This window comes from Rattus rattus, chromosome X (genome assembly GCF_011064425.1).
Source record: "Rattus rattus isolate New Zealand chromosome X, Rrattus_CSIRO_v1, whole genome shotgun sequence".
Lineage (NCBI taxonomy): Eukaryota > Metazoa > Chordata > Mammalia > Rodentia > Muridae > Rattus > Rattus rattus.
Window position 1 is genome coordinate 109,294,681 of NC_046172.1, and position 15,826 is coordinate 109,310,506.

The following is a 15,826-nucleotide window of genomic DNA, read 5'->3' on the forward strand; positions in this document are numbered from 1 at the left end:
CAGTTTGCTTCCACACCAGCCCCCGCGCAGTGTCAGCCCATCTCAGCTATCACAAATCTCTGTACCGGGGCCAAATCAAAACTCTAGATTTGTAATTTATCAATCATATTTATATATCGTGGTAAATTCTCATCCCACAAAACATTCACACAATAAACTCAGCGTCAATTGATATTGACATAAACTGCTCACCTAGGTAAGATAAATTGTCCTGTAATTATCTATCCCTTATAAGGTATTCATAGCTACCTGTGGCTATTTAAAACCACATGGATCTGGATCTGGGTTGTCCTTCTTTTCCTCCATCTTCCTCCTTCCCCATACTCTGTCCAGTCTCTTTTCCTCACTCTAACCTGGAAGCCCCGCCTACTCCTTGCCCAGTGATTGGTTCCCATGAAATCTTTATTCATTAGGGGAAGGTCTTTGCCACATTTCACCCTTTCTTTCAAATTACAAAGGAACTTTTCTCTCAAATGTAAGCTGAGCACCACTGTTACCATTTTGCAATTTACAAAGTACAAAATGCACCTAACACCTAGTCCATCATTTTTGTCAATTAAATAGTACACTCTGTTATCTATCCTAGCTTAAGAAAGGCTTAAAATCTATATGTTATATCCTGGCTAGCTTGTATACTATTTGAAAACTAGCCTCCCAAATGAGTTTTCTCAATGCTAAGTAGCCTGGGTAGGCTCTGAGACTAAAATTAGTCTTCAACCCTGTCAGAAATTCGAGAGCGACTACTACTAACTGAAAATAAAGAAAGCCTAACACAGCTTCTAGAACTGAGACAAGTAGTCGGAACAGCTGCTTACCTAAACAGTTCCCTGTTAGCAACACATTGGCGCATCCGTCTTCAGTCTTCTGGCCAAGAATCTCTGACAGAGCTTGTGAAACAAGAATTATTAAGAACTAGCTTATTCTGTCTCGGCAGAACTAAGCTAGTCTATCTTGTAACTTGTGTTCTCTCATGAACAGTAGAGGTCTGTAGAAGAAATAAGCAATTTCTGCCCAGTGGCTACCTCGCCACAATGTATAACCTCACCTGGAGGTAGATGCTCAGTTTCTTCTTTGAACCCACGAAAGGGGCACTGTTAGGAGCAGATATGTCTCAAAAAATGATAAATAACATTAAATGTCACATTCTATGGATTTCTGATATTTTTCAAAACTATTTATCTATGTAAAGTAATCTGGACTGTTGTCCATTAACTACTCTCAGCTAAATAAAATATCTAGGAAGCACCGTAGCAATTAACTCAGAGTCAAGAACTTGTTATCTGGCCCTTAACTCGTATTATTTAATCATCTAAAGATTATTTTGTAATGGCATTAATAGAAGGACTGGGTCCAAGCTTTGTTCTTTTAAAATTTTGTATCAATGGAAGAAAGTTATGCCAATGAAAATCCTGATTCCGCACCAAAACAAATTCTGTACCAATGTGAGAAATTATAACTTCAACTGAGTTACAATTATAAAGATTTTTACCAAATGAGATTATGGCTGCACTATTAATTCTAGATAATTCCTCCCTGTTAAATTATGACCAGTTCTAAATTCCCCAGAAAGACAACCTTTGAATATCCACCTCCAGCCTCCTCAAATTTAGGGAACCGGCGATGACACTTCAATCACTTCTTCAAGCTGTACATAGTCATTGAAGGAGGCGGTAGGGAAAAATGGGAGAGTTGTTTGGCTTTAAGAAGGACACCAGAAGCTGTGCATTTGGAAATACATAAATCTCAAAACAAAAATTTAAGTATCATCAAGATATCTGTATTGATTGTATCAGTCTGTGTAGGGTGTACAGACTGGTTAGGATGAGATTTTGTCCCTTTTTTGTTTGATTCCTTTGATTCTAGTTCTTCCGGGGGTCTCCCTCTATCAAATCTGGTCCATATAGCTCTGGAAGATGTCCAGAACCTAACCACTTTTTCTAAAAATGAAAAGACAAAATCTTTCTCCCAAATCAGCATATCCTTCAGTCGGCCACCAGGAAAGCGTGTATCTTGTATTCTCTCCCAGACAAATAATATAACCACAAATCTCAAAATCACGCTCATTTTGAAAATTAAAACAATCCAAAACAAATGAAGTAAACTAAAATATTGTATGAGCCTATTCTTAGGCTTTTTCTATTCTGTCATGTTAGGAAATTAACCCAAAATTCCCGTGGAACCCATGAGCAAAGAATATGAGTTTCTTGCATACTATATATACACCATCTTTCTGTTACGCTCTCTACCTGGAGTTACAGACTTCTATTTTTCCTATGTTGGTTCCGAATTGTGGTGAAATTCCCCATGTGATTCTGACAAACTTTGTATATAAATCTATCCTAAAAGCAAATAAACCAGGCTTTGAATTAAATCATGCTCCAATCAACATCTGCTAAGGAAGCCGGCACAGTCCGTTCTCTGGCTCTGTGGCTCAGAGGAGCCAGCACTTTTCACAGCAGGGGAGCTCAGAGCCTGCTTGCAGAGATTCCCCCTGTGTTTCTTTGTTTCAGGGTTCCTGTGCTTGAGACCACGTGACTCATCCCGGTGCCACCTTTCTCTCACTTAGAAAATCAAACTCTTACCGCTCAGGCTCTTAAACAAGTGAAGCAGGGGCTGTTGCTTGTCTGTGGGATATGTTCTTCTAGCTGGGCTGCCTTGTCTGGCTTCAGTGGGAGAGGATGCACCTAGCCTCACAGAAGCTTGATGTGCCAGGGTTGGGGGAAATATCCAAGGGATTGTGGAAGGGGGTGAGAAGAAGGTGGGCAGTGAGTGGGATGTAAAGCGAATGAGTCCAAACAAACAAACAAACAAACAAACAAACACAAAACTTGGCCTAGTACTGTAAAATCTGTTTTTCCCCATCAGAGGCAGGTTAAAAAAACCAAAAAACCAAAAACATTTCATGTCAGTTCTCCAATTTGACAGAAAATTTGAAAAAAAAATTGACTCAACAAAAATACACCTGTCAGCTGGAATTTGATCTGAGAGTTTGGGACTCAAATCTCTGGGTCAGAGAATGTTTTTTACTAACAGTTTCAATGCTATTTTTATAGGAATGAAAACAATTAGCACTATTGACATGTGACATATAAACAATAAAATACCTTAAATATTAAAGTCAATACGAATTTGTCTGTTTTACCAGTGCACACATGCATATAGTCACTACCCCAATGGAGATGAATTATCTCTTCTTGCTCCTCTTTGATATAGCTTTCATTTCCTGTAGCCACTGTTCTCATTTATGTGATTATAGCTTACTTTCTTTTAATAGACTTCATATAAATGGAATTAAAACCAGTGCTCTGATTTATGTGACTTTAGCTTGGTTTCCCGTAATAGACCTCATCTAAGTGAAATTAAACATTGTGTACTCCTCTATGTCTGGCTTACTTCAGTTAGCATGATGTTTTTTTGAAATTCATTCATTTTCTTACACATTTCTGCAGTACATTATTTTAATTGACATATAGCATTTCACTTTGTAAATATATTGCAATCTTCTATCCAGGTTTTTGTTAATGGGTGTTTTGAGATTTTATTCCTATAGGATTATTTTTTTTTTTTTGGTTCGTTTTTTCGGAGCTGGGGATCGAACCCAGGGCCTTGCGCTTCCTAGGCAAGCGCTCTACCACTGAGCTAAATCCCCAACCCAGGATTATTTTTTAAGTCAGTGAAAGGATAATTAAAAATATAATGGTAAATGTACAATTAGAAAACCTGGACATTATTGAGAAAATTCAGCTTTTGATACGGTTTTTTTTTTTTGAGAGAAAGTTGCTATCCTGGTTTGAATATACTTGACCCAGGGAGTGGCAATATTTGGAGGTGTGGCCTTGTTAGAATAGTTGTGTCACTGTGGGTGTGGGCTTTAAGACCCTCATCTTCATTTATAAGAAAAAAATTTCTTATAAAGGACAACATTTAAATGGGGATGGCTTACAGGTTCAGTCCATTATCATCAAGGCAGGAGCATGGCAGCATCCAGGCAGCCATGGTGCAGGCAGAGCTGAGAGGTCTACATCTTCATCTGAAGGCTGCGAGTGGAAGACTGGCTCCCAGGCCAATGAGGGTCTTATAGCCCATGCCGACAGTGACACACCTACTCCAACAAGGACACACCTCCTAATAGTGCCACTCCCTGGGCCAAGTGTATGCAAACCTGAACAGCTCTACTCTCTTTGTTATGGTCTTGTGTCCTTTGCATCCTTATCACCATTATTTGTCACTTGTTGTAAGAAAACTCCTGGAGTTCATTGCAAATAAAGCACACGCAGTCCTTGCAGTAACTTGTAGAGAGGCTATGTGATGCTGACCATATATTCTAACACACTAATTCTATTAAGAAGCTGTACAAGTAAGAGAAATGGCTGGTTTGCAATTCTGGGTTATTGACACTAGAAAATCCATTTAAAATACAATGTGAACATCAGTGTGTAAAAGTAATTGGGGAGGGGGTGTTCATCATTCCCTTGCTTCCAAATAACATGTAGACGCTTTCTATGTGCCCATTTGGCTCTAAATGAAAGACATGGAAGCCTTTTATGGCATTATAGCTGGCAGTCTATAATTGGGCAGATACTATCTATTCTATCTTAATCTAACCCAGTGGGCTTGCCTACCATCACCATGTGGTCTTTTCTCTTCATTCTGAATTGTTGTGGGATCAGCACTGAGGATGAGGGGTGAGAGGTGATGGAGTCACGTGACAAGTCTAGGAAATCAGACTCCAGAGACCAGTATCAGAGTACAGATCTGAGTTTATTGCATAGCACATAAGCTTATATACAGTGTTTGAGCTAAACCCAAGCTCCTAAATCCTTGGCCAATCATATCTCACCACACAGTCATTGTGTGCAGATGACAACCCTGTCAGATGAGTTAACTCAGAAAAAAGAGGGGGGGAGATGAGGATTTACATGAAGACAGGGGAAGCAGCCACCACCCTAGCCACAGTTCCTTTCTGCTGTCTCACCAGTGTGCTGGGAGCCATCTTAGATCTAGTCGTGTAAAGCAGATCAGATTCTTCTAGGAGCTGTAGAAGCCTGTGGTGCCTCGGCTCTCCATCCCATCTTTTCCTTCACAAGGCTGACTTCCACATCTCCCACAGGGAGGCAGAGGCAGGCAGATCTCTGTGAGTTAGAAGTCAGCCTGATCTACAAAATGAGTTTCAGGACAGCCAGTCCATTAGACAGGAAAAAAGAACTGTCTCAAAGTGGGAAAAAGTACTTTTCTATCCTTAGTCACATCCCCACAAGTCTTGCCCTGGCTCACTTTGCTCCATGTGTGTCTTCATGGAAACTCCCTTGGCAACTTGCTCAGGGCAATTCCTCATGGTCCATCATCTTCCTCATGGTGACTTCTTTTTCCTCTCCTTTCAGCTTTCTCTCATATCTCTCACCCCCCATCTCTTTGAGAGATAAGCTCCCTCCACCCCATCAGAAGTTCTGTATTTTTTTCTTCTGCACAGGTGTTAGCTGAATCAGCTCTTTATTAACCAACCAACCAAAGGTGATGGAAAACAATTTTTACATGACTGAACATGCTTGACCATGCCCATGTTTGGTGTAGAAATCAGCATACATATATACATATATCATAGTGCATACATATATCATAGTGCACAAAACCATCCCCCAACATCAGTAAATTTATTACTCTGCTAATGCTAGCTAACAATTAGCTGGGAAATCTTTATGAATGTAAACCTTAAGATGTAACAGGAAAATTATAAATATTAGGACATTTGGATGCATGCATTTGCACAGTCAACAAATATTTAATTTTGCTTGTCTTGACTTTTCACACAGAAATAGCATATACCAGACAGAGTGACAGTAACTTCTGTGCCATTCCAGGATCTTACTACCTCTTTTCTGTTTTTCCCCCAGTGAAAACCACTATCCTGATTTTGCTGTTTACTATTTTCACGGGTATATGGACCCCTTCCCTTTAATGTTTATATGCCAATAAATGATATTTCATGTTGCTTTTTCTATTTAAAACTTCACGTAAGTGGCATCATAGATTTTTGTTGTTGTTCTACAACTCCCCCCCCAACCTTCTATTTGTAAAAGTCTCCATATTGCATAACTGTAGTTCATTTTACTTCTTAGAGTGAATTTATCTGTCACAATTCATTTATCTACCCTCTTGGTGATCATCATTTAGTGCTCCCAGATTTTATTAATATAATGGATTCATCAGTGAGTACACTTACCCTTGTATCTCAAGGATTCTTACAAGTTGTTGGTTGAATATATGCCCTCTCTTCCTCCATGGAAGTAAATGCACTGAAACATTTGCAATGTCAGTTCATCTGAGAGTTTCCAGTGGTGCCTTTAATAGATAGAGAATAGACTAAGTCAATAAAATGGAGAGACAAAATTCAATGGGCTAAACATCTCTAAGTGCACTTCTCTCATATAGCAGTTGAGAGTCCATTTCAAGTATGTGACTGTGCTCCAGAAACTCAGATTGATCCCATTTCAGTGGTTCTTGCCTTCCTCAATGCTTTGACCCTTTAATACAGTTCCTTATGTTGTGGTGACCCCCCGGCATCCAATTATTTTCATTGCTATTTCATAACTCTAATTTTGCTACTGTTATGAATTGTAATGCAAATATCTGTTTTCTAATGGTCTTTGAGACTTGTAACCCATAGGTTGAAAAGAGCAGACTTAGGTCTGCATACTACAATTCTTAGGGCAAATCTTGGCCACCACTTGGTTTTTATGACCATGACTTAAGACTGGTCTTTACATTTTAAATGACTTCAGGATGACAAAAATTTCATGTCCCATGAAGAAAATACAAACTTATTTGTCTATAATCAAAGGTTGATTGGAATATTTACATACTCATTTGTTTCCATATTATCTACAGCTATTATTAAGCTACAGAAACAGCATTGAATAACCGACAAAGGCTTTATTATTCAAATAGTTCAAAATATTTCTCTGGTCTTTCACAGAAAAATCTTTGTGACCCTTACCTTTGGGCGCTATCTATTTCTAAAACAGATAGTCATTAACACTTCTTTCCAGCCATGGGAAAGAGGAATGGAGAGTGGAGACCAGCCAAATTACTTCTCAGGGATACAATGCCTTCATCTATTACTGGCCAGAGCTTATTTTTAATTGCTTTAATTTCTTCAATATTATTTTCCAGATTTATTTTTCTTCTTCATGTAGTTATACATTTTCATTTCTGTTATTCAGCTTTTTAATTTGTAAAGGCATATATATATATATGCTCTTGTTTTATAGACCCATGAGTGTATCTTTTACTATTTAGTTGTTGATGTTTGAGACGAGAGATAAGGCTTTATGTAGTTCAAATGTGCAACGTAGACAAAAATGACCTCTTCTGATCATCTAGCTTCTAACTCCAGATTACAGGTCTGTGCTACCATGCCTAGTTTATGCTATCCTGCAAACTGAATCCACTTGCCATAGATCTACAACTTCTCTTTTCCTAGCTCTATTGAAATAGCAATGACATCTTCAATACTGGAAAAAACAAAACCAATGGCACTAATAATATTGAAGATATCTTTTTTTGAATGTGATTTTCCCCTCACATCATTTTGGAAATTGGTTTTTTTTTTTGTTTGTTTTGTTTTGTTTTTAATGAAAAGACACAGATGCAGAAAACAAAAAGAATAAGTGTAAACAGCTTAATGAACTACTGTGAAAAGAACCATTTTTGAAATTGTCATCCAAGTTAAGAAATAGTACTCTGCCAACCTCTTAGAGGACCTTCTACATTCCCCAGATGGCCAGAACTCCCCACTCCTCGTTATTTACAGCCATGCTGATTTCTAGTGCATGTTTCCTTGCATATTAAAGGACATCTTTACCATTAAGTTGTACACATTACCAGTGTCCACTGTACTTCTAGAAAATTGGTCAGTGGGTCCGAAGTCTGGATCAAGTTCTGGTTTGGTTCCTTTAGAAAAATATTTAAGTGGTAGTTGACAAGATTATCGGGGTACCTCTCTTATATTTATTTATTTTTATTGTATATGTTATTTACTTACATTTCAAATGTTAATTCCTTTCCCGGTTTCTCCTCTGCAAAGCCCCATCCCATCCCCCTCTCCCAGCTTCTATGAGGATGCGCTCCCACCCATTCACTCCCTCCCATCTCACTGCCCTGGCATTCCCCTATACTGGGGCATGGAACCTTCACAGGACCAAGGGCCTCTCTCCTTATTGATGCCAGGTAAGGCCATCCCCTGCTACCTATGTGGCTGGAGCCATGGGTCCCTCCATGTGTACTCTTTGGTTGGTGGTTTGGTCCCTGGGAGCTCGTGGGGGTGTGTGCTATCTGATTAGTTGATATTGTTGTTCTGTCTATGGGGTTGCAAACCCCCTCAGCTACCTCAGTCCTTTCTCTAACTCCTCCATTGGGGTCCCCGTGCTCAGTCCAATGGTTGGTCTCCCCCTCTGTATGTGTCATGCTCTTTCAGAGCCTCTCAGGAGACAGCTATATCAGGTTCCTGTCAGATTGCACTTCTTGGCATCAGCAATAGTGTCTGGATTTGGTGTCTGCAGATGGGATGGATTCCTAGGTGGGGCAGTCTCTGGCTAGCCTTTCCTTCAGTCTCTGTTCCATACTTTATCCCTGTATTTCCTTTAGACAGGAGCAATTCTGGGTTAAAAATTTGGAGATGAGTCGGTGACCCCATCCCCCAACCGGGGTCCGTGTGCCTAACCTCTGCATATGGTCTCTACAGATTCTCTCTTCCATTTGTTGGGCATTTCTGTTAATCTCATCCCTGTTGGGTCCTAGGAGTCTCTGGCTTTTCTGGCATCCGGGACTTTCTGGTTGCTACCCCCACTTCAGTAGCCTTCCTCTACTCAAAGGATAAACAGGCTGAGAAAGAAATTAGGTAAACAACACCATTCACAATAGTCACAAATAATATAAAATGTCACTAACCAAGCAAGTGAACGATCTGCATGACAAGAACTTCAAGTCTCTGAAGAAAGAAATCGAAGAAGATCTCAGAAGATCTAAAGATCTCATAATCTTATGGATTGGCAGGATTAATGTAGTAAAAATGGCCATCTTGCTGAAAGCAATCTACAGATTCAATGCAATTCCCATCAAAATTCCAATTCAGTTCTTCATAGAGTTAGAGCAATTTGCAAATTCATTTGGAATAACCAAAAACCCAGGATAGTGAAAGCTATTCTCAGCAATAAAAGAACTTCTGGGGGAATCACCATCCCTGATATCAAGCTGTATTACAGAGCAATAGTGACCAAAACTTCATGGTACCGATACAGAGACAGGAAAGTAGATCTTTTATTTTTATTGATACTTAATGTCTTATTGTAGAATGCTGTTCTAGCACAATGGCCACATTATCTTCATCAGAAGTAGCTGTGGCTTCTCCTCAGTTACCCTCAAAATTGTACCTATTGATACTTCCTCATATAAAGTGTGAGTAAGAACCGTCACCTGAGAGCTCAGATGCTACCTACTTCACCACCCTACCAGCTGTGTGTAATTCTGTCCTAAGCGCCAATGGCCTCAAGGTCTTGGGAGGTGCTAGAGAATTTAGAGTGTAGAAGGTTAACTGAAGGGGGAAGATTTCATCCACATGGGTGTGGTGAAGTCGACATTTGTACTGTGAGACTGTTGATGCAATAGCTGATTTGAGATGAATTCGCACTTCTGTAAGGAAGCCTGATGTTAGTTGGTTCACGAAATTGAACTTTGGTAGAGTTGGATTCTTTGTTGCTCTGTGTGGTGGGATGCAATCCTTTGTTCACATCTCAGAATGTTCTTGTGACATGCCTGTATGTATTGAGTAATAGAAATTGCAAAACTGATGTCTACATCCCCGGTTTTTCTCCAATTGTTTCATTGCTACAGTTTCATAAAGGCCAGCACACTATTGGGTTATTCAGTGGTGCAATTCATGTGATTTAAGCACTCTAAAATGGGCTTCAATTCTTCATAATTAAAAAATCAATCGAGCTAAGCTTGAGTTATAATTTCCAAACCCCCTTTCATTTTGTGACAGGAGGCTAATGGGTGTGCCAAAAGAGACATACGTACAAGATTTAGAAAGCAGAAATAGAGCAGCTATCTCATCTCTGCTTGTTATTGCAACATTCAGTCAACGTCAGATGCAGGTTCCTGTGGGCTCCGACTTACAGTTTCTCTGTGCTTGGATGCAGACTCTCCTACACGGGCAGCCTTGCTGACTGGGAACCAGTCAGTGTTTCAGGTTTCGAGATGGAATGAAGGCCATGCAGTTAAATTTGAATTTCAGACATTTAATATATGTGTATGTATATGTTTTACATATGTATTTACTTTAAATCAGTGCACATATACATATCGGAGTGTGCCTGTATGCGTGTGTTTATGCACCAATGAGCTCACGTAAATCTTATCCAATACCAGTTGCAAAGGAAGCAGCCATCTGCCGAGTTCTCCATCAGAAAGCCGTTCCTTTCCTGCTCCAGCAGCTCGAAATGCCAGGCCGGTTAGTGGCTGACTTGTAATCTTCAAACTTTCTGTGATTCTTACTTTGCCAACCTCCTCCAAAATTTTGCACTTTTAGTCCTAGAACCAAGACCTTATTCTGTAATACTGATAATGATTTAGCTTTCCAGACTGACTCTTGACTAATATAACGCCACCAAAGCTTTCACGCCTTGTCTGCAGACTGACTCCAAAATTAGAAAAAGTACATAAAGTACCATATATATGATAGCATAATCATTGTTCACTGTTGAGTCATGTAATTTGCCAAGAAATGCCAAGCCAGTAAATGTGCTAAAATTACTTCCCCTCCTCTAATGGTTCCTAGTATTAAAGTGAAATGGATGTTCTCTGTGTGACTATTTCATTGCATTCTCTTACAATCCATCAGTTGAATAAAATCTATTTCAGTTTGCTGATGTTTGGAACATGGCTTTTCTCTACTCTCAAAAAGTTTTCCTAGTTTTAAAAGCCGTGCTTATTACCTTGTCCCTCCCTTCCTTGGGTCATTATTAAGAGTGGGTTGGGGGGACCCTCACCCGGAGATCATAGTCACGTCTCGGACCCCTGCCAGCTGAATGCAGTTCTGCCTTGCATGCATATGACCTCACGGTCTTGGGAGGTACTAGAGAATAGAGACTGCGGAGGGTTAACTGAAAGGGGATGACTCTATCCAGCAGGGGTGAAGTCACATTTGTACTGTGGTGAGACGCGCGACACAGCCGCTTTGGGGTGGCTCACAAAGTTCAGGTATATCATTTGAGGGTTCTAGTAACTTGATAGTATTCATTTTTCAAAGGGCATTTTGATCATTCATTATTTCATTTTATGTTTTTGAAATAGGGTCTCATGTAGCTCAGGTTAACCTTGGACGTACTATGTAGCCAAGGATGACCTTAAACTCCTGATCTTCAAGGTCTGTACCTCCAGAGTGCTGGGACTAAATATTTAGACTCTCACATCCAACATTCAAATAATAATTCTTTCATCCATTTTGAAAGCATGAATCTTAGCCTTCTGTATTCTTTTGTGTGAATATATGTAGACGTGTGTGTTTAAAGGTAGTAGATGAGCATGTGTGCGCAGCTGTGTGCGCAGCTGTGTGTGCAGCTGTGTGCGCAGCTGTGTGTGAAGATCCGAGGAGCATATAGAGGATCCTCTGTTACTCTCACCTTATCCATTTGACTCACGATCTTTCATGCACTTGGAGAAGGGCTGCACACAGTAGGTAGCAAACCACCATCCCCTGTCAGGAGCCATTTAGGATAGGCTAAAGCTAGTAGGTGTCCTTCCTGGAGGTGGCCCACCAATTTTTGCATGGTCTGCGATGGGTGAGCTGTATGAAGCAAGGTCCCAAAGAGAATTCTTCTCAGGATTGCTTCTTATAGCTAATATGCCTTTCCTGTCATTATTAAATTCATATAATAATCCTTGGGCATTAGCTCACCCCATTGATGAGGTTTCCTGCAGATCAACATAAAGATGCAAAAAAAAAAAAACTATAAAGATGAACTTTCATGAATTAATGCTGTTTAGATGAATTAATGATTCTATAGAAATTCCTGATTTGTTTTAGATAATTTTAGGAAGAGACTTTTAAGAGATGGTCTTAGTTGCTTTGCTAGAAAGATGTAATAAAGTTAGAACCAAAAATAGTGTTCCCACTCCTAGTAAAGGGTGAATAATAAGAAATACAATGAGCTTTCAGAATTACAATAAAAAGAGATAGGCTTAGGATGTATTTGCCGGTGTTAAATATTTTAATTCTTTTCCAGTCTTTCCTCTCTGGTTCACAAAGAGTTAACCAGCTTAGCCAGAGAGGCTTCTGGCTGCCTCGCCAGAGAAGGGAGCTATAGCAAAAAATTCTTTACTTAATCCCCTGCTGCTAGGCAACCGGTGTTAATTGCCCAAACCAGCAGGGGTTTTTAACCATACATAAGCAAGAAAGTTTTTAGGATTTTTTAGAAGCTATCAGCAAGCATTCAGTGTATTCAGGGAGCTAAAATGCCAAAGACCATCAGTCTTTAGAGCTACCTTTGTGTCTAATGCTATGTCCCACTTCAAGCATTCCGGATCAGGCTGGCTCCCTGCAATCCCCCATAATACTGGAGTTGTAGGTGCATGTGTGTGGCCATACCCCATTTTTTTTTAGCGTGGTGTTGAGATCCAAAATAATGTCCTTATGCTTGTGCAGCAAGTGATCTTACCACAGAGCCATCTCTCCAGCCCCTCAAAACCTTAGTTTTCTAAAATTAAACATTGCATTGTGGGAACTTAAATGTCTGATAGGGCGTTCCTTATCTCTTCTAAAAGAGAAAAGAGGGCCACAAATATGGCTCAGTGGGTCAAAGGATTTGCTGCCAACTTGATGACCTGAGTTTAATTTCCAGGGCACAAAAGATGAACGAAAAGGAACAACTTCTGAGAAGTTGTCCTCTGACCTCCATGTGTGAACCAGGGCATGTACAGACCACATACACACATACTCTCTCTCTCTCTCTCTCTCTCTCTCTCTCTCTCTCTCTCTCTCTCTCTCTCTCTCTCTCTCTCTCTCATATATATGAATATATACATGAATGAATAAATGTGAATTTAAAAATTACAAAATCAGAAAAAGTGTTCGCAAATGAACGATGATTTATTATACGAGCACTATTTAAAGCATTTGTAGTGTTCGTGGGAATTTGACACCGGAAAGTACAGGTTAGCTTTATGATTAAGTCTGGTATTTTTGGTTTAAAAGTAAGAAAAAAAATTGAGATTGTAAGCAGCATTTGGATATTTACACAGATAAGAATCACCAGTATTTATACATTTCATTTATTATATTTACTAGAATTGTTTTAAACACTTATTTAGATTGTTTAATTGTTCAGTGAGTGCTAAAGGCATTTAAAATATTTAAAAAGAAAATCAAAAATATTTACAGACCTAAAATGTCTAAAGGTGATTTCATTTTATAATTTCGACTGATTATAAAAGAGAATAGCATTAAATGAAGTTCAAATTAAGTTTAGAAAAACCTAGTTTTCAAGTTCCCTAATCTACATAAATCAGAATGAATAAATCTGTGTAATCATCTTTCTTGTTTGCATATGTTGAAATCGCCTTTTTTTCCTTTTTATTGAAACAGGTCATATGTTGCCCAGGCTGGCCTTGAACTCATTATATAGCTAAGGATGACCCCGAACTGATCCTCCATCCTCTACTTTCTAAGTGTTGGAATGGAATCGCCTTTAATAACACTAAGAACTTTGTTTTATTAAGTCGAGCTTGGCGAATCCTGAGACAAGGAGACTTGTAAGAGTCAGATGGGTCAAGGAAAGCCACGGAATCAACTAACCTGGACTCATAAGGTCTCACAGAGACTGGACTGCCAACGATGGGGCATGCATGGGGCTGACCTAGGTTGTCTAAACATATGTTACAGTTGTGTAGCTTGTTCTTCACAACTTCTAACAGAGGGAGCAGGGGCTGTGTCTGTCTGTCTCTGTTGCCTACATTTGGGACCCTACTGGGCTTCCTTGTCTAGCTTCAGTTGGAGAAGCAGCAGCTAATCCTACTGCAAGTTGGTATGCTTTGGGTGGTTGACATCCATGAGACTCTCCCCCTTTTCTGAGGAGATGAGGAGGAGAGGGGAATGCGCGGGGTGGTGTGACAAGAGAGGGAGGGACTGGGAGGAGAAGAGGGAGGGGAAGCTACGATCAGAATGCAAAGTAAATAATTTATATAAAAAGTTTATTTTCCCATTTTTCTTTCTTAAATTTAATTAACAATTCATTTAAAATCAGCATACAAATAATGATTTTCATTATGACACCTTCATGCATTATATCATGCCCTTGATCAACTTACCGTTTTCTTTCATTTCCATCCCCACCTTTTCTTTCTGGTTCCTTTCATCTTCCCCAAACTACTCTTTTACACACACACACACACATAAACAGTCACAAACATAATGCTGTCCATTACTGGTAATGTTCTATTTGATCATGCCACTCACATGTTTCTTATTGTGTTAAAGGAGATAGAACACAAAAGTTTTACTTGAATATCTAACTCAGTGATCATAAATTCACAATGCTCTGCAATTAGCCTCCATATCTAGTCCCAGGATAATTGAATAACCTTCACAAGCTAACTTTGCATCCATTATGTAGTCACAATCAATTCATCACTCCCCATAAGCACCACACACCAATCATTAACCTGTTTTCTGTCTCATGGATTTGCTTAGTTTGGAATTTCATATCAATAAAATGATAGAATACATGGCCTCGTGTTTCTGCCTTTGTCTTTCCGTTGCTTCATTTTAAAGTTTATCCATGATGTAGCATGTGTCAGTGCTTCATTATTTTTAACACTTACCTGCATCTTATCTAGTCATCAGATGATAGATATATGAACTGTTTAAACTTTCAGGCAGTTATGGAAAATGCCTCAATGAAGATTGGTTCCAAGATTTTGTGTGAACATCTATTTTCAGTTCTCTTCCATGTACACACACCTGTCAGGGGAAGTACTGTGTCATGAGGTAATTCTATGGGAATGTTCCAGAGAAAATCATGTTTTTCAGTGCCTGCATTTTCATCCTAATTGGGAATGTATGCGGTTGATATGGTTGCTAATTTTTCCAGGTCCTTTCCAGCTGTTGTCTTTCCCCGGTTTTCTCTTTCTTTTACAGTCAGCTAATGGGTATTTCATTGTGGGTTTTGACTTACATTCCCTAGTGCCTAATGACATTGAACGACTTTTCTGTGCAGTTAATAATATTTCTTTCATTTCTGATTTAGTGATTTGTGTATTCTATCTTCTTTGTCTAGATGTTTGTCCTCTGTCTCTCCCTTGCCCTCTCCCGCCCCGTGTGTGTGTGTGTGTGTGTGTGTGTGTGTGTGTGTGTGTGTGTGTGTGTGTGTGTGTGTGTAAGCCAAAAGTGGATGGTGGATGCTGAGTGTTTCCTTCAATTGCTCTCCTCCTTATTGTTTTAAGACAGGGTGTCTCACTGAACCCAGAACTCATAGACTGAGCTCAACTGGGTGCTCTTGGCCTCTGCCTGCCTCTGCCCCTACCCCCACAGCACTTGGGGCTACAGATGTGTGCTGATACTTCACTTTTTATGTGTGTGCTGGGGATGCTTGTGTAAACATTTGTCCCACTAGGCTCCCTACCCAGCCCACACAATCACATCCTGAAATCATTAATTGACTTCATTGTTTCTATTCATTACTTTCCTTTTACAGTACATTTGTTTCTAATTGCCTTAGGTTTAGTTTTGTTTCGTTTTTCTTGCAAATATTCATAGCTTTGAATTCCTCCCTTG

The 15,826-nt window shown here is 39.5% G+C and overlaps 1 pseudogene; it reads right to left on the minus strand.

Moving 5' to 3' along the window:
* The window catches only part of LOC116888143, a 28,489-nt pseudogene extending 13,609 nt beyond the window's left edge, over positions 1-14,880 (minus strand).
* Positions 14,881-15,826: the final 946 nt, after the last annotated feature.